This window comes from Spodoptera frugiperda, chromosome 14, assembly GCF_023101765.2.
Source record: "Spodoptera frugiperda isolate SF20-4 chromosome 14, AGI-APGP_CSIRO_Sfru_2.0, whole genome shotgun sequence".
Classification (NCBI taxonomy): Eukaryota; Metazoa; Arthropoda; class Insecta; order Lepidoptera; family Noctuidae; genus Spodoptera; species Spodoptera frugiperda.
This window is the reverse complement of record NC_064225.1, coordinates 2,937,296-2,964,268: the sequence shown is the minus strand read 5'-3', so window position 1 is coordinate 2,964,268 and position 26,973 is coordinate 2,937,296. Positions and strand designations below refer to the sequence as shown.

Genomic DNA, 26,973 nt, shown 5'->3' with positions numbered 1-26,973 from the left:
AACAGTTATAATATTTGGAGTGATACAACACACATGACTGTGATGCGGGTAAAACGAGGCTAATATACTGTTGTTGATCAGTGAATTTGTATCTACTCGTTCGTAATTGGCTTTCGATTACGAGGCGTTAACTTGGGAGAGTGTAAACATCAGTTTATAGGTATTTAGTTGGTGGTTGGAGTGGGAGAACAGCTCTGCTTGTGATACGATTGAAGAGTAAAGTTATAATATATTATTTCTTGGAATAAAATATTATGAGTTGTAAGTTGTTAAGACTTATTTCTAACAAGCTTTTTTTTAGAGTGGACATACATCTAATGAGTGCTCTCGCCTTGGTTGAGGTGCGAGTGAGTATCAGACTCTTACTGACTAAAAACCACCCCGTTCCTACTCCGGCTTTGAGCTGGAGCCCCGGCAACCTGTTACGTTGTCTGCAGCTCAAGTTATTTCTAACAAGCTAAGGTTGGTTTGGAATTTGTGTAATACGATTCTTTTAATTGATGAGTTTAAATGTATTCGGCAGCGAATAAAAATCCTAGGCTGGAGACAGAATTACTTTAGCCTAAAGGCACAAAATAGACTGCACAACTGTGAGAAACCCTTATTAATATTAGATAATTATTATTTTTACTAACATTAACAAACGTTATAATGGTACAACATTATATTTATTTTGATTGTTAAAAATAGAATAGAAGAGAAGAAAAGATAAAACAATTATCTACTTATAACAAACTCACACGCCTACAACACTAGCCACGCCTAGTCTACCTCAAACCAAACGATGACTAAGCACAACGATTTGCCATAACCCATAATTCCCAAAAAGCGATTTCTATCAAAAGATTTACTACCACATAAATCAGGGTATGAAATGACAAATATCACCTGAATCCTGATACCTTTGGTACGAAACCTAAAACGAGTGAATCATTTTGGAAACGTACCAAGACATTCTGGGCTAATGTTCGTACTTCACTATAGTATTGAGGTTACTAGTACTTTTGTACGGGCTTTACCTGAAAATTCTATTCATTGTGTACATAGAAATATCATTATGTACATTACTGAACATAATTTTGTGTGAGAACCATGCTTCGGCACGAATGGGCCGGCTCGACCGGAGTGATACCACGGCCTCATGTAAAAAACGCTTGTGTTATGTTTCGTTATGTGAGTGATTACCCTTCCCCAGTCTTCCCAATCCCCGATTCCTCAACAACCCTTAAATTCCAAGCCCCCAAAAGACCGGTAACGCACTTGTAATGCGGTGTTTCGGATGTCCATGGGTGGCGGCGATTGCTTACCATCAGGTGGTCTGTCTGCTCGTTTTATTTCTCGTTCGTTTTATCGTTCGTTATATATTTTCTCGCTCGTGTTATTTACCATAAAAAAACAGCGCGCTAGTTAAGAGTAATTCGCACCTCATTTTTAAGCAATAATTCGTAAATAAAAAAGTCAGATATCCTTACCACAGTTACCAGGTCCACAAAAACAAGGTTGATCAGATTTACAAAGATTATTCCTAAACTACCGGTAGGTAATGTGCTAAGGTAAACTTAATTTCCTGGCCTTTTTCAACCAGATTAGAGGCATTGAGTCTTAACCAAAATTTACTAAGCAACGTCATGCCTTTTATCCCCAAGAGGTAGGCAGAGGTGCACATTACGGCAAGTAATGCCGCTGTACAGTGTACACCCACTTTTCACTATTTGTGTTAGTTATAAGTCCCATGTACTCGTAATATGAGGTGAGCCTATTGCCATACACTGGGCACAATTCCAGACTCCGTGCTACTACTAAGAAATTTTCTAAAAAAGCTCAGTAGTACTTAATCTGACCTGTTTGACCTGAATTGAACCCGAAACCCTTTGCCTGGCAGTCGCACTTGCGACCTCTTGCAACTTTTGCATCCAACGAGGCATAAACATTTTCTAGTAGTTAGTATATTTAGCGAATTTCATATTTTGTTCTCTGCCACCCACTAAGTATGATACCTTTTATAATAACCTCTATTTACTCAAACCTGCTGTAAGTATTTGTGTGACAAACAAACAAAATATTTTCAACTTTATCACCTTTGTATAGATTTGAAAATTGTCTATTCACGGCTATTCATATTGTTGGTTTCCGAAATTGATTTGCCATGGTTTCCTTTACAATAGGACAATCATTTTATATATGAAGTGGTTTTCCATGAAGTGAATTGTTAAAGGTGGCACTATTGATATTTACACGTATAGTCATTTGTCATTTTGACATATTGATATAAACTAAATAATTCTAGGCCAGACCTGATTTTTTTGAAGGGGGGAAAATCATCCAATGTCTTCGCCCGCCGAGAATTTTTATTCAAGGGGGGTCATCCAATCACTTCTTCCGACTTGGGCGAGGCAAGAGGGAGTATAAGACTCTTACTGAGTAAAAACCCACCTCGTTTCTACTCCTGCTTTTCGAGCCGGAGCCCCAGTAACCTGCTAGGTAGACCGACCCATGCAGACAAGAGCCATTAGTCCAGGCAGTAGACTGATAAACGCCATTGATGACAAAGTTACTGGCACCTGCACATCAAGCTACCCCTAATTGACAAAACACTCCAATACATTTTCAACTATAAAACAAAGCAATAAAGCTGAAGATCCACCTCTACTGAACACATATAAAGAAAATCACTACAAAATAGAAACAGACCGTTCGAGACAAAAATATCACATTGTCACCTTTCACCGTACCCTTGCCCTCTGGTCGAGACTTCTAACAATGTAAACCTAATAGGGTTCTACTAACGAGCTGATGTCCACAAATTTCACCGACAATGCTCCATAAGTGGATTTTGTATGGGTTTCCTTCCGTGTATTTATTTTAAGAGGACATTGTTGCTATTTGGTAAAAAAAACTAGTCAAAGTCAAATTTAAGTGTGGGAGAAACATGCTTCGGCACGAATGGGCCGGCTCGACCGGAGTGATACCACGGCCTTACTGAAAGCCGACGTGAAACAACGCTTGCGTTGTGTTTCGTCTCTTTCCAAACTTCAAAATTTCCGATTCCCCAACAACCCTTAAATTCCTAACCTCCAAAAGGCCGGCAACGAACTTGTAACGCCTCTGGTGTTTCAAGTGTCCATGGGCGGCGAAGATTACTTTCTATCAAATAATACGTCTGCTCGATTACGACATGTTCCATAAAAAAAATACCAGAATAACACCAGTTTACGTTCCAGAATAAAAAATTAAATACGTTTTCTCATGCATCGAACTAAAGCTTCATATAGTACCAAGGTATTGTTGACTCGACCGATGAGGTAGAAAACCAGGAAATCTCTTTATAATCAGAAAAACATGGCTCAATTCAAGCCTTCCTAACCGCAACCGCAACAACAAGCAAAAATTCCAGGAAAATAGACCTAAAAAGATCCTGTAATAAGGTCTTATTTCCTAATAATCGGCCCCGGAATAACGTTTAGGCTCTATTCGAAGCAATACCAAACATTTTGGTTGGCCAAACGATGTTGGTTATAACCAGCTAAAACCGGCTCAAACCGCCTCCGGCCGCCAATATCCAGTTGATACCGATATTGGACGAAAACGATTTACCAAAAACTTTGACCCATCGTATTTACCTTTGTGGTGAATTTTTCGTTAGTATTTTCAGGTAGCCATTTTATTTTATTTTTAGATGCTATTTCTATTGTGTGTGACATTTTTTTGATGAAAAGGTCACGCATAATATAAATAAAAAGCCGTTGACACATAACATACATTACCTTACCGAATAAAAGTATTCTAAGAATTTCTGCTTAACACATACTCATACATATGTTTGTATAAAAACTTTTAGTAAAATTAATTTTATGTGACTCAAAACATCTGTTTGAGAAAAATAGGTAAGAGGGTTACTAAAAGACTTGATTTACATAGCGCAAAAAGGCAACATATTTAATTGACTACAGTATCTAAGTGTATTAGCAAAACTAGTTGAATTTGTGATGTGTGTTGGCCCCATTTTAACATCAAAGCCATTTAAACCTTCTGATTCTTAGGGCTTTTTATAGGCAAAAAGTTCATGTCGCAGGTCTGTGGACGGCGCCCGAGCTGCAGACTACCCAGCGGGCTACCGAAGTTCCGGCTCGAAAAGTAGGACTAGGAATGTGATTTTGAGTCAGTAAGAATCTGCAACTCCTTTTCCTTCACCCAAGGTGGGAGAAGAGATTGGTTGATTTTCCCACCTTAAAAAGAAAGATTAGGAATTCTATTAATATTATTTTTGTTTTAGAATTTGCATAAAGAATTGCGTATTAAGGCCCTAACCGCATTGGAAAAACTCTGTATTGATACAATTTAGGTACAATTTCATAAATAAATAAAGATTAAGAACCACTGGTAAAAATAACATTCAACCAGTTAATATCTGTTTCCAAACCTCAACAATTTATCTTTCAGTCATAAAACGTGATTCTCTCAAACTTTATCATAACACAGCCATAACGTCATCTTAAGAGAACTATCTCGAAGATTTGCGGCTTGCAAAAGTACTTGAAAATTCACAGCCGCTTCAGCGCGGTAAAGCGCTGCGCTGTAGCGCTGTCGAACTAAACTTACAATATTGACAAGACTTCCTTTAGTTCTGTGTAAAGTTTTAACTTGATTAATGTAGTGCAGTCACTGTTATAATAGGTTCGTCAGAGTTCGTTCGTCGAGTTTGTCATAGTTCGTTGAGTTCGTCACAGTTTGTCGAAAATTGTTTTTTGGTCGGATATTTAACTTTTAACAGTATTTTTAAGTAATTTTGTAAAATGGAAAATCTTTTTAAGTAACAGTGATATTAAACTTATTCTATATTTTCTTTGTGTGAGTGAGGTTACCGGAGGCTCATTTACTCAATCCCCGATTCCCCAAAAACCCTTAAATTCCTAACCCCTAAAAGGCCGGCAACGCACTTGTAACGCTTCTGGTGTTTCGGGTGTCCATGGGTGGCGACGATTGCTTACCATCAAGTGATCCGTCTGTCTACTCCTTTCCCGGCTTATACCATAAAAAACCACAATTTTACTCTATTTATGACGCCTTCAAATTAGTGCAAAATTTTAATTAACCCCAAAATTTCTGAAAATACACTTAAATATTCAATCACTTCCTCAAAACAACTATAAGTAGTTTTCTAGACAAAAAAAGGAAAAGGGCTCATGAATTTTGTTCCTTTGTTCGACATTCGTAAAATCCCTTCGTAACATGTAAACAACATAAATATTTTACTTCTCTATACAAGGAATCAATAAATACATTGAACATTTGAACACAAAGGACCCTTCAACTAGGAAGGTTTGGTCTTAGGCTGAGTACAGAATGAGTGTTTTTGTTGAAGCCACCATAAAAAGTATAATAGTTGGCAAAAAATCTTAAGTATAAAATAGTACTATTATTTTCAATGGTGGTGGTATGTACAATATAAGTTGCTTTTGAAATGTATGGAATTGTAAAATGTTGAACATTTTGTTTTGTCACAAATCCAAAACTTTTTTTTTGGAAAACCTTATGACATTTTTTTATGGGACAAGCCCGCCACTACCTCCTTTACAGCTGCAACTCCTGTAAAAAGTTATAAGTGTAATACGAAATTAAATTATTAAATACATGGTTTCCTTAATTTTTACAAAACCAAATTTTTATTTAAATTAATTATATTGCCACAATTATACCAAATTCTCGGAATTAGTCCAGCCTTCTGACTTTACAACCGCCTTTTCATCCATATCGTGAATTCATAAAACTAATATTTACATACCAGACTCCATAAAAAAAAAAAACAAATAAAAAATATTCATATTGAACATTCACACCAACCACTGCCCAACAAGAGCAACACAAAACTCACATAGCTCCCGCCCAATCGCGAATCACACTTTGAAAACTGACGTAGAGTGTGATTCGCTCCTAAAGGTGCGTCTGCCCTGATCCGGAGCTGCAGACTACCTAGCGGGTTTAGCGGGACCCCGGCTTGAAAAGCAGGAGAAGGAACGTCTTTAGTCAGTAAGAGTCTGACACTCTCTCTCGCCTCGCCCAAGATGGGAGAAGTCATTGGACGATTTTCCCCCTGTGGACGTACAACGAACCAACGCACATCCCTTTGCGCGAACGTGCAGCAAATCCCTTTGTATTCGTCAAAAACCGACAACAGGCGGAACGCAGCCGAGCACGAACGAAATAATGCTCGCAGCACGCTCGTTCGAGGCTTGTAAAGTTGGTCCCCACTGCCGGCACGGCACGGCATCCCGCGGCGTGCTGTGGCATCCCGCGGCATGCTGCGGCATCGTGGTATCAAAATAAAGTAACATAAATTCTAAATTCATTGAAATAAGGTTTAAAATAACTTAATTTGTATTAAAATCCTTGCCATGCCGTGCCGTGCCGGCAGTGGACGCCGGCCCTAAGTTGGTCCACACTAGACGAATTTTGTTCGGCTCGTGCTCGGCTCGTTTAGTGTAGACGCAGCCCAACATTTTATAGTTGCGATTCGTTTTCAGTGAACTTTATGGCATTTTACTGTCCATAGAAAATGTTTACGATACACTAGCTTTCGCTAGTACTTTTATTACTTTAATATTATCCTTTTTTGTGACTGCCTCGTTGGTCGAGTGGTCGCAATTGCGACTGCCGGGCAAGGGGTCTCGGGTTCGATTCCCGTGTCGGGCAAAGTATTACTGGGTTTTTTCGGTTTTTCGAAAATTTCTCAGTAGTAGCACGGAGTCTGAAATTGTGTCCGGTATTTGGCAATAGGCTCACCCCCTATTACATGGGACTTATAACATAAATGGTGAAAAGTAGGTGTACATTGTACAGCGGCATTACACGCCGTAATGTGCACCTCTGCCTACCCCTTCGGGGATAAAAGGCGTGACGTTGTTTAGTTTTAGTTTTTATTTTATTATCCTTTTTTCTCACATTTACTTCTTTTCCTGGCGTTATCCCAAGTGGGCCGAGGTCAACACGACATAGCCTAATAAATTTTGTCTTCCTTTTAGTGTTTCTAGCTAATTTTTGTGAGGACAGAACAGTTGTAAACGAGTGTTTTTGTCAACTGATGTAATTAAGTAAGATAAATCTGGTTGAAATAGTGAGAAGGTCGTAGGTACGACTGGGAATTTTATAGTATGTGTGTGTAATAAAATGTTACTCTACTAACCACACTAAGGTATAACATGATAAGGCTTGATTTTATATAAGCCTAAGCTCTTTTTATAAGCTCCATACATTTCGAGAGATCAACGCAACGCAAACGCAACGTCACGCATTTTTTCAAAAAGGGGTAGGCAGAGGGGCTCATTCCAAATGTAAAACCCGGTAGTGCAGCAATCTAAAATGCATTAATGTAGGTACATATATCCAGAATTGATCTCTGGAACTGCCTCGCTGGTCGAGTGGTCGCAAGTGCGACAAGGGATCTCGGGTTCGATTCCCGGGTAGGACAATGTACAGCTGGACTTTTTTTTCGGTTTTTTTTTCAAATTTCCCAGGAGCACGAAGTGTGAAATTGTATCTAGGATATGGCAATAGGCTCACCTCCTAATATATGGGACTTATAACACAAATGGTAGAAAGAGGGTGTACATCGTATTACGTGATATAATGTGCACAGCAAAACTGTGGAATGAGCTGTCGTCCGCGGTATTCCCGAACCGATTAGACCTTCAAAACTTCAAGAAACGAGCGTTTTCCTTTTTAAAAGGCCACCAAAGCACCTACTACTGGTGTTGTGAGTGTCAATAGGCAGCGCTGATCGCTTACCATCAGGTGACCCGAATAACCGTTTGCCCTCTATTCCATAAAAAAATGTGCACCTCTGCCTACCCCTTCGGGGATAAAAGGCCTGACGTAACGTCACGCCTATATGATGTAACTGTCTACCCCTTCAAAGATTAAAAAACATAACATTACACTCACACTATCCCAGTGAAAATACATCAGATATGCACAAAGCTCCATTCTCTAAGACTCTTTGTCCGAACATCAAAGAATATGGATGAATTTCCTTTGAAACCAAATTCCTTCGATATGGGAGAGCTTATAACAATATCGAACGATAGATAATGACTGCGCACATTAAGTATGAAAAGCCGTAGAATAGAACTAGTCTTTTGTGATGGATAGTCTTAAGGGAACACTAGAAACCCTATAAGACCTAACTACTAACTATTTGCGTATAACTTATAAGTTTTGGTTTGAAATACTGTTATAATGTTTCGTCTCTTAGTGGGCTGAAGGGAAAATGGGAGGTATGGGAATTGGTTACGCATTTGTTGAGGTACTAGATCTGAAGATAAAAAGGGTTGGATAAGAAAAGATTGTTCATACAGGCCTTCGTTGCTCAATATCAGAAATTCCAGATGATTATTTTTTTGAAGTCGTAATAGCATGTTTTTTTAAGGCAGGAAAATCATCCAAAGCCTTCTCCCGCCTTGGGCGAAGCGAGAGGGAGTGTCAGATTCTTACTGACTAAAAACCACCTCGTTCCTACTCCTGCTTTTCGAGCCGGAGCCCCGATAAACCCACTAGGTAGTCCGCAGCTCCGGGTAATAGCACGTCTGTTAAATTTATTTAACTTTAATACTATCAATAGACTTAGTAAGTAAATGAAATGGATCTAGTAAGATAGAGATTTCTGGGACTTCCTACATAATAGTGAGCAAAAGCCAGTGACTAATAAAAAAACTTCCAAAATCATAATGTGCTACATAAAACCTTTATCTCCGACCAACAAGCAAGAATTAATATAAAGAAAATAAGACCAAATCAGTAAGCATTCACGAAAACAAAAGGACTACCTAACAATCGCTTAGATGAAGAAAATTGACCACCGATGACGTCATTTTCTCCCCAAGGTCATTGGCTGAAAGCTACGTAACGTATGTGTATTAGAGAGCTATGCTTCGGCACAAATGGACCGGCTCGACCGGAGTTGTACCATGGCCTCGTAAAAAACTGGCGTGATACAAAGCTTGCGTTGAGTTTCGCCGTGTGAGTAAGATTAGCGAGCGATTCATTCTTCCAATCTCCATCCCCAAATCCCTAATCCCCAAAGGCTTGTGCCAAGGTGTGTGTTCATGAAGGTGCCAATAGTGAAGATGACAAATTTTTATTTTAATGTCCGTAGATTATTTTAAAATATTAGACACGTATTTTTTATTTTCATACGGAAACAAAAACTTTCGAAGATATATCGATTTGAAATATCGCGTGATGTCACTTCTAGGTACATTTTATTTGCTCCCACTCCTAAACTTTGATTCGTTCGATCTATGTATTGTGTTATCTTATATGACAAAATAAAAAAATACGTGCCTAATATTTTTTCATAACCTAACTGACGAACAAAATAAGATTTTTAATTTTCATACCCCATCATCATCCCTATAACTTAACATTAAGTGATCCGTCTGCTCGTTTACCGCCCTATCCATAGAAGATTGTCCCAAGAAAATTGTTTAGCGATGACGTCATTATTTCAGCCAAGGTCATTGGCCCTAAACTATGTAGTAACATCCCATTATAGGCTCGTCCCACACGACTATACATATATACAAAAACTAGCAACTTTAATTGCTTTCTCGGATATATTGTAGGGGCGAGCAAATTGATCTACATTATAAAAAGTTTGCGGACCTCCTTATGCGATGGGTCGGGTTCGGGTGTGGTTCTAGTAGTAGCGGTTTTGAAGTATAAAGAATTTATTTATTTTGGGCTTTAACTACAGAGACATTTTTAAAACATTTATTTATCTAATGAAAAAAATAGAACGGTACTAAAAACCTGACAAACAGATTGGTACATATCTACATAATGCATTTCGATCTCCTAAGAGGTTCTCATAATTATACAAAACTAGCAAACCCGGCGAACTCCGTTTCGCCACTAATGATTTTCCCTGATTTCCTGCTTTTCTCTTGAATTTTTCCTGAATTTTCTTAGCTATAAACCTCACGGAGCTCGAGACCTTTCCAACGAATGCAAAACCGTGGAAATCGGTTCGTGCGTTCTGGAGTTATAGCGTCAGGAAGGAAAACCCGACTTATTTTTATATTATAGATAACAGTCTCTTTAGACCAGTAATATTGTATTTGCTGTAGGTAATAAGACTTACACCATGATTTCAAACTTCGTGCTTTTCAAACAATAAACACGTGATCCAACAGGAAATTAGGAGGCCTAATTACCCCCATGCCAATCCCCGATTCCCCAACAACACTTAAATTCCTAACCCTTAAAAGGCCGGCAACGCACTTGTAACACCTTTGGAGTTTCAGGTGTCTATAAGTGGCAGTGTTTGCTTACCATCAGGTGATCCGTCTGATCGTTTACCGGCTTATACCATAAAAAATGAAAACGAAACCCCTTGTTCCGCAGTCACACTTGCAACCATACCACCAACAAGACATTAAAATCGCGATATTCAACAATATCATCACATTACCCGCTACCGCTTTCAATAAACCCATACCTTAACATGTAACCTATTGGATAGCGGCCAAATTGTGGGTTGTCATATATCACCACGCTATTGTTGGCTTTTGGGGACCAACAGTGCTATAGCCTCTGTATGATAAGGTGTTTATTAAGTTTCTACTATATGGGTGTTTCATTAACTTCAGGTTTCGAGAAATTATTTGTTAAGTTGCTGTTTCTGGTTAAGTGGTTTTAGCATATCTCGTAGTACTGTAATAGGAATGATGTTGGGATACGGAAATTAAAAATATATTTAGTCTGTCATATAAATAATGAAAAAATATTAGACACGTATTTTTTTATTTTGTCATATAAGATAATAATACTTAGATTAAACGATTCAAAGTTTAGGAGTGTGGGCAAATACGTAATTTATTTACGTGTAAAATGTACCTAGAAGTGACGTTACGGGTTATTTCAAATCGATATATCTATAAATACGTGTCTAAGATATTATCTTCGAAAGTACTTGTTTCCGTAAGAAAATAAAAATACGTGTCTAATATAGCTCATACCCTGTCTCTAAACCAATATTAAACAAAATCCATTCACCGTGATTGACAAACAAACATCCAAACAAAACAAACTTTACGAAACCTAAAAATCTAAATAACATTTTACGCAACCTAGAAACACAACTCAATATCTCCAACTCTGGACCAAGCCAAGCCATTCAGTTTTAATTCCAGCCTTCCTTGAAGATGGAAAAGGAATAAATAATTAAATCCAACTCGCCAACCGGTTTGTAACGGGAACATTGCACTCCGTGTAATTAGGACAAAGGTCGACTCGACACTAATGATAATTATATTACGATCGCTTTATGAGATTCTAGTTTTGATTTGTAGCTGACAGAGGGCGCTGTTTTAATTGTTGTTTAAGGACGTAATATCTAAGTTAAACTGTTTATATTAAAGCGGACTTTTTGAAGAACTTAAACTATCAATGATGTGTGTGTGTGTGAAGTTTTGTCAACTTAACAAAAATCTAAGTGAGATATTTTAACATTTTATTTACATCGACAGCCACATGCCACTACTGGACTATGGACCTTTTGCGGGTGTTTTTCCACCACAGATGTGTTATGCTACGTTGCTGTGGATGCGTTTGGTTTCCGCCAATCATATACATTGTACACATAGCTTAGTACTGAGTGGCAACGGTCACAAAGCTTCACAACTATGTTTTTATAAGAGCTATAGATGTGTCCAATGTTTTCCCTACTTGAGTACAGGCGTTTACTTGAGCTGTCAGACTTCTTCCTCGCACAACTACTTTACCCCGTTCGCACCCTGCTTTGCAGAACGGAGCATAACTTGGGATACCCGCTAGGCAGCGTAGCTCACGGATAGTTTCACAGCTTACCTATTACATATTCGTAGCATAACTACATTATTATTTTCCCTCACATCACAAAATAACAAACACCCAGTAACGTGAGAAGGTAAATAAACTATCAACAATAGCCAAAGCACTTATTTAATGGCCTGCCATCGTCACCCAAACTATTTGAAAAACTATTGACAGCTATCGATTGAACAAAGTGACACCGAGGTGTCGATTGACAGCGCGGGAAAACCGAAACATGGCCGCCACGAGATTTGACAGTTCTTTTTTTTATTCGCTACTATTTATTGGCCTCCAACCAGCCTGTAGTTTTAATTTAAACACTCTCACCTCTTTTGTTTTTATGAACGACATTTTATTGTAGTAGAGGAGTAACCTAATAAAGGTTTTCAATGAAGAATAAATATAGTACAAAGTCTGGAAGAGCCATGATTCGGCACGAATAGGCCCCGGCCTCGACCGGAATAATACCACGGCCTCATAGAAAACCGACGTGAAACAACGCTTGTGTTTCGTTGTGTGATTGAGGTTACCGGAGGCCCAATTACCAATTTCCCAACAACCCTTAAATTCCTAACCCCCGAAAGGCCGGTGACGCACTTGTATCGCCTCTGGTGTCAAGGGTGGTGGCGAATGCTTACCATCAGGTGATCCGTCTGCTCGTTTACTGGTTTATTCCATAAAAAAATGTGTTTGGGACAAAATGAGGTCACATCATTTATTCTCTAAAGGTAAGTACATATTAAAATAAATTATACCAACACGTGGCACGTTCATTATATCTTTTGAACAGTATTGTAATAAAAATTATGAATGACGAAAAATATGTGGCGAGACATGACAAGCGGCGAAATAAAGTTTAATTTACACTGAAGGTAGGTCAGGTGCATTTTACGGACACCAATCGAGGAATTAAATTCGTATTGTATGACCCGTTATATTAAATTCTCTTTACAGCTTACTTACACATCTCTTTTGATTCTGCAAAACGAGATGAAGGAACGCTTTCGTTCATTAAAAATACTTCTTTAAGTATTTTTATGAGTAATCTGAATTCTGCCTCGTTGGTCGAGTGGTCGCAAGTGCGATTTCCATACAAGTGGTATCGGTTTCGATTCCCGGGTTGGACAAAGTATTTACTGGGCATTTTTCGTATTTTCGAAAATTTCTCTGTAGTAACACGGCATCTGGAAATGTGTTCGGTATATGACAAAGGCTCACCCCTTATTGTATAGGACTTATAACATAACATTAATGGCGAAAAGTGGGTGTACATTGTATAGCGGCATTACGTGCCGTAATGTGCACCTATGCCTACCCCTTTATCTGAGTGATCTGAATTCAGCACATTTTTATTTATCAAAAGTAAATCTAAAGTTCTAGGCTATATTTTGAATACTAATAACTAAAACTAATGGAAAGGAACTAGGTAGGGGTACGCCCATTTACTTTCAGTATGTCCTAAGCTTTTTACTGAGGATTGATCGCGTTTTAATCACGATTCCGTGTCGTTAGTGTGAATTTTGATAAAAAAAATTGCTAAATAGGTATTCTTTGCACTACCCGTAGGTGACTCGAAACTAGTAGAGCTTTTCTCAGTATATTTATGTAAGGAAACCGTTATTTTTAGTTAATTCGGTATGTCTTACGATAGGTGTGCTATTGCTGTGTTGAGTGAAGCTCGAATAACTTTTCTTATGAAAATAAATAGACAGTACTAAATTCATAACAAAGAATTCCCAGCTTTGCGATTTCCGGGGCTGCGGACTACCTAGCGGGTTTACAGGGGCTCCGGCTCGAAAAGCAGGAGTAGGAACAGGGTGGTTTTTAGTCGGTAAGAGTATGACACTGCCTCTCGCCTCGCCAAAGGCGGAGAAGACACTGAATGGCACATCTTTGCTGAAAAAGTACCCTTATAATTAGCTTTTTGGAAGCCACCATCCAATTTTAGAAGAAAAAAAAAGCTTTATAATTTCAACCTTATTGCCAATACAAAAGGGGTAAGTTTTGAATACGAAAAACGTAATGACCTGAATAACACCACAAAATGCGTTTGTACAGTCGACTGCATTGCATTTTTCAATGGAAATCACCCACCGACCACATTCCGTTCATGCTTGAATTGTTGGTTCTGAATGTAGAGCAAAAAAATTATGTACTCATATATGGGTACATATTTTTTCTACATATTTTTTATGGACGTATCACCTAATGGTAAGCAATCGCCGCCGCCCATGGACACTTGAAACACCAGAGGCGTTACAAGTTCGTTACCGGCTTTTTGGGGATTAGAAATTTAAGGGTTGTTGGGAATTGGGAAGATTGGGAATGGCATAATTGGGCCTCCAGTTACCTGGTCTCTGCCTACCCCCATGGGAGACAAGCTTGAGGTTATGTATGTATGTATAGAATATTTTTTGTGTTTATACAATTTGCAGTTAGTGATGAAATTCTAAAAGCTAGTAAACATTATAAGTTGTAAGGTATAAGTTCTCCGAATCAACCGCCAAAAATACAGAACAAAGAATAACAGCCCTTAAAACAACGACAGCACAAAGTTCAAAATCCTTAACCTGACGACAAAACAAAAAAAACACAATCTCAAATTACTATCTCATCTCTGACGTTTCATTTAGGCAAACGAAATAAAACTTTATCACAACGTACACAAAGACAACTTTACGTTACACCGCAGCTAAGTCCTATTTTAAAAAGTAAATAAAAAACACCAAAGACTATCAAAATTCAGATGGTTGAGTAAATTACACTCAAGTTGATTACCTTTAAGCTGAATGAGTAATCGTAAAAGTTACTATTACTTTTATTTCGGGGTAAAAGTAAAAATTCAAGGCGGCCATCCGTATTTCTAGATGTTTTGTGGAAAAAGGTATTTATTTATTTATTTATAAAGAGACTCGTTACTTTTGGTTTGATCTTGATGTAGTAGGCATAAAACTGGATTGATAGTTCTTTTTATGCATATTTATGTTCTTTTAGAAGAATTTATTTTCAACGCGTGCCTCAAAGAGCTATCAGACCACCACAGATGGGACACTGTAGGGCTGATGCCTGCAGAGCTGTGGACTACCTAGCGGGTTTACCGCGGCTCCAGATCATAAAGTAGGAGTAGGAACGAGGTGATTTTTGAATCACTAAGAGTTTGAAACTCCCGGATGATTTTTACCTCAAAAAAGTCTTTTAGATCAAATCCAAAATTCATACGTTTTTAAGAAACGGAGAGTAAAGTTCCCTGAGAAAAGGAGAATCCTCCGACCAGGCGATGTCTGCCCAATAATTGCTCGTTGGGATTTTCTATGCATTTTTATTCGCATGTAAACATGGGTGATATAGTATTTATGACGTCATCCGTTGATTTGTTCATCGATCATCTATGTGCGATCTTCTATCATCTCTCACTTGTCATATGTACCCTTATAATCAACACCTTATGAATTGAAATCAAACTATTTTCGTATGTTGTAGAAAACTTTTGAATGTGTATGTGTTTTTCTTTAGGTGAAAATATTAATATCGTGTGTTGTAAAGTAGGTATAATTTTAGGGCCATTACACGAGTAAATAATCACTCCATTGTGACATGACAGACACAATAAAGATAAAACTAGACAAAAGTGGTTGCATGTAATGTAAGTATACTCGAACCACACCATCAAAACCGAGTTTCAAAACCAAAAACCAATTAATACTTGCATGTATAACTAGGAAATCGAATGCAGAGCCTCGTTCTTTACCGTAGCCAGTAACCTCAGTCACGCTAGCTACTTAGCAATGAAGCAGTTTTACTATGATTTTTAACCTATTTTATTTTGCTTGTCCTGTTTGTTTGTTTGGGTCAAAAGTGATTGAAATTTTACTCCCCTTTCCTAAAGATATTTAGTACACACTAATATTTTATATGACACGAAACATTAAATCCGTTTAACATAGAACATATTTTATATGTATTATTTATTTATTTAATCATAAACGTAACGTCATCCCGAATTGTTACACCAGAGATATGCTATGCTACGTTACTGTGGATGCGTTTGGCTTCCGCCAATTATACTCATTGGTACACATGGCTTAGTACTGGGGGATATAGACTCAGCTAAGCTGTATTTTTATATGGAAAGATGCGTGCTACGGATGGCTTCACTATAACTGTCGCATACTCGAGCTGTGCATCTTCCTCGCACAGCTACGTAGCTTAGTATCAGTGGAAACAGTAACATAGTTTCACAGCTTAGCTATTACATCTTCGTAGCATAGCTACATAGCACATCTCTAGTGAAAAGGCACCATTAGAATCTCGAAACGCATACATACATACATACATAACCTCACGCCTGTCTCCCATGGGGGTAGGCAGAGACAATGGAACGCCGATTGCCACGGTTCTTACACACTTCTTTCGCTTCATCAACAGTCATCAGTCTTTTCATGCATGCTCGTCGGTTAAAGGTACTTTTAATTTACTTTTAAATTACTTCTCGAAACGCAGTAATATAAAATTGTCTTCTGACCTGAACATCAAACGTAAGACCTCGTTCTGCGAAATAAATTACATTGAACTTTCTTTGAGGTAAAATAATTATATTGAAATCGTAGACTCGATATACTCAATGGAAACCTATCTAAATGCATTTCTCATTACTTGGGTACTTGGAAATATGTTAATATTGGGAAATGATGAAAACCGATACAGTTTACCGTAAATATCGATAAATTAACCCGTACCGTATAATTTTACAGCTTAATTACATAGTTTCAGTACTGAAATGTTTTATGAAAACTTGTTTTATAGACTTTTGTACCTGATTTTCAACGGTTTTATTTATTTATGGTTTATTGTATACATTTAAGTAGCCTCGGTTACATATATTTTAAGTTCCTAGTATGCGTATAATGATATTGGTCACAATGGTGATTTCTTCCATATAACTTTTGGATGTTTTTTTTTTAATTATCTGGGAATGGGTAGTGATTGCACAATAATGTAAAAGGGGAAATAGAAGAAAAACACAAATAGCAGAAAAAACTAAGAAATTCAACAAACAATATTTTTTTATACTATTCTTTAGAGGAATAAATATGTAACTTTCATCCTACCTATGACATGTTACATGCTAATTTCAAATTTCTGTTGTTTAAACACTAAAGTAATAACTTTCATTTTATATGTATCCTTAATTTGAGTTTGTTTTAAAGTAATCGAATTTAGAGCGCGTTCGGCGCTTCGATTGGCTGGCTCGAATAAAACAACCAATCAGAGCGCCGAACTCATTTCAACTACCTTAAATGTAAAGCAAACCCACACTAATGGTACTTACTGTACACTGTACTGTACTTTGTACCCAAACCCAAAGTACAATCTCAACAGATCCATCAGAGAAACAAAAAGCACAAAAACTAGACCACGTAACAACAATTGTGTCAAAAATACAGCAAAAAAAATAAAATGGCTGACATCTGTGTCGCTAGCGGAGAAAAAACCACCACATTTTGGTAAAAAACTGTACAACAATATGAGATTTTTTGTGCTTAAAACACTGGTTATTTACATAATGGTTAAAATTATTAATATTAGAGGAGCTTTGTTAAGTTATAGTCTAGTAGATTACCTATGTAGATGCTGATATTACATGGATGCCTTCTTTTTAAGGGGATAAAGTCATCAAATATCTTCCCCCATCTTGGGCGAGGCAAGAGAGAGTGTCCGACTCTTACTGACTAAAAACCACCCCTACTCCTGCTTTTCGAGACAGAGCCCCAGTAAACCCGACTTTAAATTCTTCTTTTCTTTTCAATTGACTCACAATAAAATTCTTCTTTTTAAAACATTGTAACAGATCTTATTATACAGAGTGAACTTGTCACTTACAGGTGTGCACAGCACTTATATGTTTCAAGTTTAAAAGTTAAATTATGATAGGTACAAAAAAAAGATTAGAATCTAACCTGGTAACCAAACATAATACCTTGTTCTATGAGATAAGTTACACTGAAATTTAGGTATTAGGTATAATAATTATTCCGAAATGTTTCATTTTAAAGTATATAAAATTTTTCGTCGGTCATTTTACGACTTCTCAGAAAGGATCAAATAATAACTCATTCGTCGTTTTGTAATTGTCTGTCTGTTTATAATAGAGTTTTGCCTCAAAAAGGTAAGCAGAAGTGTCTCAGTCTAAACTTGTCATCACATATTATAATTTCGAAAAAAATTAAAGCAAACTTTTCGGGTTTTCAAAAATTTCTCAGTAGTAACAAGGAGTCTAGAATGATGTCCAGTATATGGCAATAGACTCACCCCCTATTACATGGGACTTATAACACAAATGGTGAAAGTTAGTGTACATTGTATAGCGGCATTACGTGTCGTAATGAGCACCTCTGCCTACCCCTTTGGGGATAAAAGGCGTGACGTTGCTTTTATTAAAGCAAATATCAGCCTTAATATATGTACTCATATAGGTATACAGAATTTTGGTTTAAATACTAAATGACTGCTTCGTTGGTAGAGTGGTCGCAAGTGGGGCTGCCGGACAAGGGGTCTCGGGTTCGAATGCCGGGTCGGGCAAAGTACTACTGGGCGTATTTCGTATTTTCTAAAATTTCTCAGTAGTAGTACGAAGTCTGGAATTATGCCCTCTATGGCACAATATATTAATGCCAAATAATATGGCAAATAATGTACCCATTAAAATTAGGTATAACAAAATTAAACTTAAATAAGTAGGTTTATTTTAAACAAAATTTCACGCAGAATTCTTAAATTATCTCAGACAGCTAAGATGTACTAATTTAGAACTAATTAGAGTAAATTAGGTTCACACCGTTACTTAAACGTTGTACTATAAGTCTTACTCCAGTACTAATTTATGGCATTCGTGACTCTTTGCCGGGACCTTTTTGAGTAAAATGTGGCCTGGAGGATGATAGCGGATGGAAACTATGTGTTAAAGTAAAATGTTTCTTATTACCGTTATGTAAGGTCCTTTTAATGTTAATTATTAAGGGTGACTGTTGTTGATCGGTTTTTTTAACTAGTCAGCTATGTTTTTATAGTATCAAGTGTGCAAGAGCCATGCCTCGACACGAACGGGTCGGCTTCGTTGTGAAAATCATCCAATGACTTCTCCTGCCTTGAATGAGGCGAGAGGAAGTATCAGACTCTTACTGACTAAAAACCACCCCGTTCCTACTCCTGCTTTTCGAGCCGGAGCTCCGGTAAACCCGCTAGGCAGTGCGTAGCTAAAATACTATAGCAAATTCCTAATCTTTGTTAAGTAATCTCTCGCCACCTCTATTACATATGTGAAAATAATAATATAACCAGAAAATATATATACCATTGAATAGTAATAACGATATTTACGTCGAACAACCAGAAAATCTCCAACAACATAAATAAGAGTATCAAAGTAAATTAGCAGAATTGTGGGGCCTTTGACGTGACATAATGAGCTTACAATGATCCCACTGTTCGGCTCGGCTCTCAGAATGACTGCTCCATAATTAGTAATTCACGCAACGATTAGTTTGCTTTGATGAACGTCGTGTGCCAAAGAGGTTTTGTTTGAGTGGTCGGAATAGGGACGTAATAAATTTATGATTTCAGTTACCGTTCAGTTTCTAGGGTAAATAAATAATTGGCTAGAAGACTTGGGTTTTAGTAGATGACTTGTTTTTATTTTAATGTACTACCTAGCGCGTTTACCTGGGCTCCGGCTCGAAAAGTAGGAGTAGGAAAGGAATAGTTTTTAGGCAGTAAGAGTCTGACACTCTCTCTCATCTCACCCAAGGCGAGACAAGTGATTAAATTATATTCCCTTTGACGTGCCATAATGAGCTTACAATGATCCCACTGTTGGGCGTGGGCCTCATCTCAGAATGACTGCTCCATAATTAGTAATTCACGCAACGATTAGTTTGCTTTGATGAACGTCGTGTGCCAAAGAGGTTTTGTTTGAGTGGTCGGAATAGGGGCGGTAATAAATTAATGATTTCAGTTACCGTTCGGTTTCTTAAAGAGAATTGGCTAGAGGAATACATAGGTAGATGATTATTTTTATATTTTAAATAGTGTGTAATAGTGATAGTTTCTTTAGTCTAGATATATCAATCAATTCGGAATACCTATCCTGTAACGTCACTTCTAGGTACGAATTGTAATCAGAAATGACGTAGTAGCTCCCACTCATAAGCTTATATTAATTTTATAGCGAATTATTGTTTTTTATACGACATAATAAAAAAATACTTGTCTAATATTGTTTCATTACCTTACAGACGGACTAAATAGGTTTTCAATTATCATACCCCGTCATCATCTCTATTTATAGAGCAAATAAGTAATTAGAAATGACAAAGTGTAATGTCATAAATTCGGGTGCCTGTCGTCTTTGAGATAGATAGAACGGATGACATTCAGGCCTGGGCTGAATTATCCAGCGCCAGATGAATTTTATCGAGGGAATAATTTTAAATTTTTGACAATTCTTCAACAGAGGTGGTAAGTTCGATAAAGATAGTTCAGTTCGTATTCGATAATATTAAAAAAATCTCTATGATAGTGGTGTACAAGATATTTAACATAATCTCAAATCTGTATAGATGAAGCTTAAAAATAAAAGTAAGAAATGTGTAATTAAGATAAAAATGTTGTGCGTAAAAATGTTAATTAATTGAACATTTACCAACTAAAAAAATTAAAGGTATTTTCTTCAAGTACTAACAGAAATAAAATCATTTTGGTACGAAACTTAATACAAAAATGTTAATTAAAATATACAGCATGACGGTAAGTGATACCTAGCATACTACACTTAAATAATACTATTAATATTTCTCATGAAATTAAAAATATTACTTCACCAATATAGATATTTGACTAAGAGAGAAATAATCAAAAATGTAACCAGATATCTCCTTTTCGTAAAAGCCTCCGGCAAAAATTCAGAGGAAATTGGAAAATAAACAATTCTGAAATATTATACCGCATAAAGAAACAGCTTTAATTAATGTTGAAATTACGGCTACTTTATTTAAATTTTTATGTTAATAATGATAATTAATTTTCCAATTAACACTCAAATGATTATATCAGCCTATCACAATACTCGTATTAGTCAAGACACCAACTAATTATAATTTATTTCATCTAAAAATATGTTTAAAATATTCACTCACTCATTTCAACGTAAAACCATCTCGTCAAAATTACGTACAACTGTCAAAAGTACTAAAAATTCGAGGAACACTCAGATGAAACTCTCAAACAACTTCATTTAAAAATGGAACGTCAAGAAAATCAAATTAAGAATTCCAACTTACCACTCAACACATTATCCGACACCGAAATGCCTTGAATATTCACAAACTCGTCAAAAGAAAAAAAAAATATAAATAAATAAAAATCAAAACTTTCTATTCACAGAGCACTCAGAAATATTCACGTAGAAGTTTCCTTAACTTTCTCACTTGGCATTAAAAAGTACACTCGCCTTTGCGTCACTTAAAAAAAAAACCACATCTGTCACACAACACGTCACACTCTTCGAATTAGGAACACTAACGAAGTCCGTGCTACGGGCTACGAACCGCTACGAGCCGCTACGAACCGCTACGAGTGCTACGTCGTGCTGCTACGGACGCGTATCTACGACTGTGCGTAATGTCGCTACGACCTCTATCGGATGTTTTGAGAAGCGGTCTTGGGGGTAAAGTTTTAGTGTAAAAAAAAAGTTTTTTTACCATATTGATACATTTACCCTTAGGGTAAATTGAGGGTTGGGAAATAGTGTGTTGTGTGTAGTGAATGGTATTGGCGGGGTTTTGTCTCATCAATCTATGGGTGGCATGCGGTTATGGGAGCAATGTACTGGAGTTATTGGGCTAAACAAATTCCGATCTCGTTTATAATGTTTTGTTACGTACTTGTTGACATTTCAAAAGCACCTATTTATGGTTTAATTGGAATGAATGATTTGACTTTGAATTAACTATTAATAGTCTAGTTACTAAACTATCTAGAATTAATTGACCATGACTTCTACCACGTAGAATATAAATGGCCTCTGACAGAATATAGTGCCTTTGATATTTTTCAATAATATTTTTTTTCTAGAATAAAAGTAGCACAGGTTCCTCTGCTTAGTACATCAGCTACCTGCCAATAAAATTCCCGTCAAAATCGGTTCAGCCATTTCAGAGATTATCCAGTACAATACAATAGAAATTCTGATGAATGAGTCTAAATAATAACAAACACATCGCCTAAACCTATAATTACAATTAGTACCTACAATACCTCATTCATACTTCACATATACCAGACACCAGCTTTTCAACCTACCCTACACATCTCCAAAACATTTTCACCTCTACCATCTTATGATAAGGTCGAAAATCCTTTAAACAATTTGACAGATAAGTATAGCTTTACATGCTCTGTACTAGACTTTGGTCCGTCAATCGATTTGTAGACAAGTGCTACTTGACATTAATTAGTTACCCATACGCGATGTCTCATTATCGTATTTTGTAATCTATTGGCATAGGAATAAAGTTTAATATCGATTAGCTAAAAGGGGTTAATAGGTATGTCGATGGGATAATTATGTCATTAAGGGTGAAAATTAAAATGTTTTTCGTTATGTAATCTATTTTTATTTATGGAAAGTCTAATTAAAAGTACCCTTAACCGACGAGTATGCATGAAAAGACTGATGACTGTTGATGAAGCGAAAGAGGTGTGTAAGATTCGACTGCCTCGTTGGCCGAGTGGTCGCAAGTGCGACTGCCGGACAAGGGGTCTCGGGTTCGATTCCCGGGTCGGGCAAAGTATTACTGGGCTTTTTTCGGTTTTTCGAAAATTTCTCAGTGGTAGCACGGAGTCTGGAAATGTGCCCGGTATATGGCAATAGGCTCACCACCTATTACATGGGACTTACAACATAAATTGTGAAAAGTGGGTGTACATTGTACAGTGGCATTACGTGCCATAATGTGCACCTCTGCCTACCCCTTCGGGGATTAAAGGCGTGACGATATGTATGTATGTATGTATGTATGTATGTATGTATGTACATAATTATATAGAAAATACAATTATACTATCCGGAGCTGCGGACTACCTAACGGGTTTACCGGAGGCTTAAAAAGCAGGAGTAGGAGCGGGATGGTTTTTAGTCAGTAAGAGTCTGACACTCCCTCTCGCCTCGCCCAAGGCTAGAGAAGTTATTGCATGATTTTCCCCCATTAAAAAAAGAAATTATACTGATACCTACAATACCTACCTATCTTCAAGTCTAGAGTGAATAGGCTCTTAATAAACTAGTGCGCCTCACCATCAACGATTACATCACTACTTACCATCAGGTGGGATTGTAGTCAAGCATTAGTTTATATCGAATAAAAAAAATACAACTAAAAAAAATATGTACAAAGAACATCTCTGTCTAGCCCAACAAGGACATGATAATATCATATTTGTCACCTTTCCGACTCAATTTTTCAAACAAATAAACAAGAAAGCAAAAATAGTGTTTATAATTCACGACATAGCGCAGAAAATACCGTGGCAATATCACGCAATATTGTTGCACGTTTTGTCACGATCTTTCTAGGAAGCCCTTGTACTAAGAAGGGTTTGTGTAGACATGCGACTTTTGTCTGCTGAGGACAAAAGTTTGTTGTTGACTTCCAGTACCCTTAGTTTACTTTACGTTTAAAATAACCGAAACGTCTGATTGGCCGGCTAACTAACCTATCCATTTTTTAAGAGGGAAAAATCATGCAATGTCTTCTCTCGATTTGGGCGAGGCGAGAGGGAGTGTTAGACTCTTACTAACTAAAAACCACCCCGTTCCTACTCCTGCTTTTCGACCGGTTCCCCAGTAACCCGCTAGGGAGTCCGCTGCTCCGGAAATCAGTATTCTTTCTATCAGTTTGTTTTACGTTTAAAGTAATCGAAACGAGAGCGCGTTCGGCGCTTGATTGACTGGCTTGAACGCCCTCTTGTTTCGATTACTTTAAACGTAATGAAAACTCGTACTAAGGGTACAGATCAATCGACTTATGTATATCCTCTCCTATGCTATCCCATCCTGGTATGAAATTACACATTAATTAACTACTGTTTGTCCTTGGAATACGAGAAAAAGCGCTGGCATTAGGTAGTAGAAAGTTTATAAAGGATATAGGTAATTATTAAAAAAAGTATCACTGGTTGCAGGTCGCTTTCAACACCAGCCGATTCGGAAGACCTTTTGGGAGGTTTATGTTTAGCAGTTAACCTTTAGATAATAACGCAATAGTCGCTCGTCTGCACAGGCAACAAACTGAATACAAATTTACTGTATCAGAGCAAACAAGAGTCGAGAATACATAGCATGTTGAATAATTTATACAAACCATCAACGACCTTAGCAACGTTTTATTAAGATTTCATTTTGAATAACATTGTGTCATCTCATCAACATAACGTTAATGTATCGCTGTCTTGTTCTAATAATTATAAATAGAGTGAGATGGAAACTGTCGCAGTCAAATTAGTCTTGTATACTGCACAAGTTTTGATGAAACATTAATTTTTCTTAAGTTAGTACTAGTGGCGCCATCTAGTTTAGTTGAAGTGAACTATAATTAATGTTGTTTGTCGCAGATTTTTTATTGTTATATTTGACTATCTCGTTGAGTTTTCTTTAGTATTAATGCTGTAAACTTTGGGTTCGAATCCCTTATAAAATATCAGGTTTAACTTTTCTGGAGCTGCGGTCTTCCTAGCGAGATTACCGGGACTCTGTCTCGAAAAGCAGGAGGATGAACGGGGTGGTTTTTAGTCAGTAAGAGTCTGACACTCCCTTTCACCTCGCCCAAGGCAAGAGAAGTCAGTTGATGAATTTCCCCACTTAAAAAAAAAACGTTGTGTACATTGTATAGCGGCCATTACGTGCCGTAATATGCACCTTTACACCTTCGGGGATAAAAAGCGTGACAATACGATACGAATTGCTCATTTCCATTATAAAAATATAATAATAACACACATACGTATGTACATACAAAGTTTAATTTACTTGCAAACATTTCTTTGGAAAACTAGTTCAGTACATGAGTACTATTTTCCATTGGAACTCAGTTAAGCGTTATACTCATAGTACTACCCTCTGTAGTAATATTATACATACATATGTGTGCGTTTGTCCTTTTGTTTGGTATTAAAAATTGAACAGTGATTTGACGTGATTTTTTATTGTGTGTGAATATAATTGTGTAGTTTCTGAGGTAAATTTTTTTTTTTTTTTTTACTTTACTATACAATATATTAATATCCCAAAATAATTGTACTTTAATTTTTTTGGGTATAACCTGAGTATCTTTAAAGCCCGAATGAATAGGTTGCTTAATTATGGGCAAACGTGCTCCATTGTAGGCCGCATCACTTACCATCAGGTGTGATAGTGGCCAAACATCGACACAACAAATGTAAAAAAAAACTGTTTTTTTTCTAGCGCATTTTTGAGAACTAAGTATGCTATTTGTCAATCAAAAAATATTAGTTGACGTCATAAGTAGAGATCTACAAAATTCATAGAAAAGTATAATTTTCAACATTTCAATAAAAAAGTACCGTACATGATTTGAAGTCGACTATATAAATGGAAACTACCGTATTATAAGGACTGCAAAAAGAGAAATAATCATGTAGGCTTCATTTTATAGGAAAATAAATGTTCATTCTCCGGATAAAACAAGGTTTTATTAAAATTTTTCGGTGTCTGAGTCATTTCTTGATTAGTAGTATAAAGTCTAGACTCGTTCGGTGTATGGCATCTCTTATTACTTTTGACTCATTTTATAAATAGTAAACTGTGCGTGTTATAATCTTCAGGATAGTTATTATAAAGACATTGTGCTTTTCTTTAAGTGATGAGGCGCTTAGACGTAAGTTATTAATGTACAAATTATAATCTAATAGCGTAAGTAATTATTGTTGAAAAGCCTAAAATAAATAATTATCTTCTCCATTCGAAGCTACAATTTGGAACGAGTACCTAGACTGACAGACAGACTAACAGACTATTTAATTGTTGATGTTTCATGCATAGCTAATAATAGTTAAATTGAAATAAATGCTTTGGATTTTTGATTTGACATAATATGTGCAGCTCTGATTACTTTCACAATGATTTAAATACAAATACATAATGTTTAGTCAAATTCTCAACTGTCTAGTAAGCAAAACCACGACTAACACTTAGCGAAAAAACATAAATATTCACAAATACTTATAATTTTTTCTATAGGACGCAAGGACCAAACGAGTACCAGGATCAGGTACATACTTTGTGCTACATATTTGGTCCTTATGGGCGAAATTTCTTCCACGCGACAGATCAAAAAAGAGGGTAACCATTATACACAAACGAGTGAATAAAGCTTGTTACTGAGCGAAATACACTGGGCTACTCATCAAACTAAACAAACCAGTATAAACTGACCGTCGAATGTAAGGAAAGACCATACAAAGTAAGACCATGATAAACTGGTCCTTTGTACCTCAATATGTGGCCGTGTATACCATCGCATGTTTATAAATAGTTCTTCATAATACTTTTTTAAATTAAATTGTGTGAGAATCGTCTGGTTGTATTCAATTTTGTGTGAAATTCTGTGTAAATTGAAAGGTGTAATTTTATGTATTTTAAATGTGACAAGGTGGGTGCGTAGAGTACCTAGTTATTTTATTTTTAGCTTTACATAAAAGATTTGTATTTCACTTCTCTTATTGTAGTTTTTTTTTTCTTTGTTACTCAACAACTACTCTATTCTGTAATAGTCAATTGTGAGAATAATCTCGACCGATGACGGGCGAAAATGCGATCGAGCTCACTACGGAATGTTTCGAATTGACATTATCTATTAATTGACTGCTTAGTGGGTTGAATTACAATTAATTAACATAAGCAAAATCATAGATTTTGACTAGTAAAATATAAGCCAAGAGAAACACCACGACTACAGTAAGTATATAAAATGAAATATAGACTTAACCCTTAATAAAAAGAAATACCCAGATACTAGATAGGCAGGTAATAGCCATTCCTAACCTAACTTAATT

General features: G+C 36.7%; 1 protein-coding gene across 1 annotated transcript in view; it reads right to left on the bottom strand.

Moving 5' to 3' along the window:
* Nucleotides 1-21,432, bottom strand: part of LOC118279288 (lachesin) — a 158,203-nt gene extending 136,771 nt beyond the window's left edge. The window contains exon 1 of the mRNA XM_035598940.2: nt 21,183-21,432. The gene's annotated coding sequence lies outside the window, so the exon portion shown is untranslated. The remainder of the gene's footprint in view (nt 1-21,182) is intronic.
* Between the last annotated feature and the right edge of the window lie 5,541 nt (nt 21,433-26,973).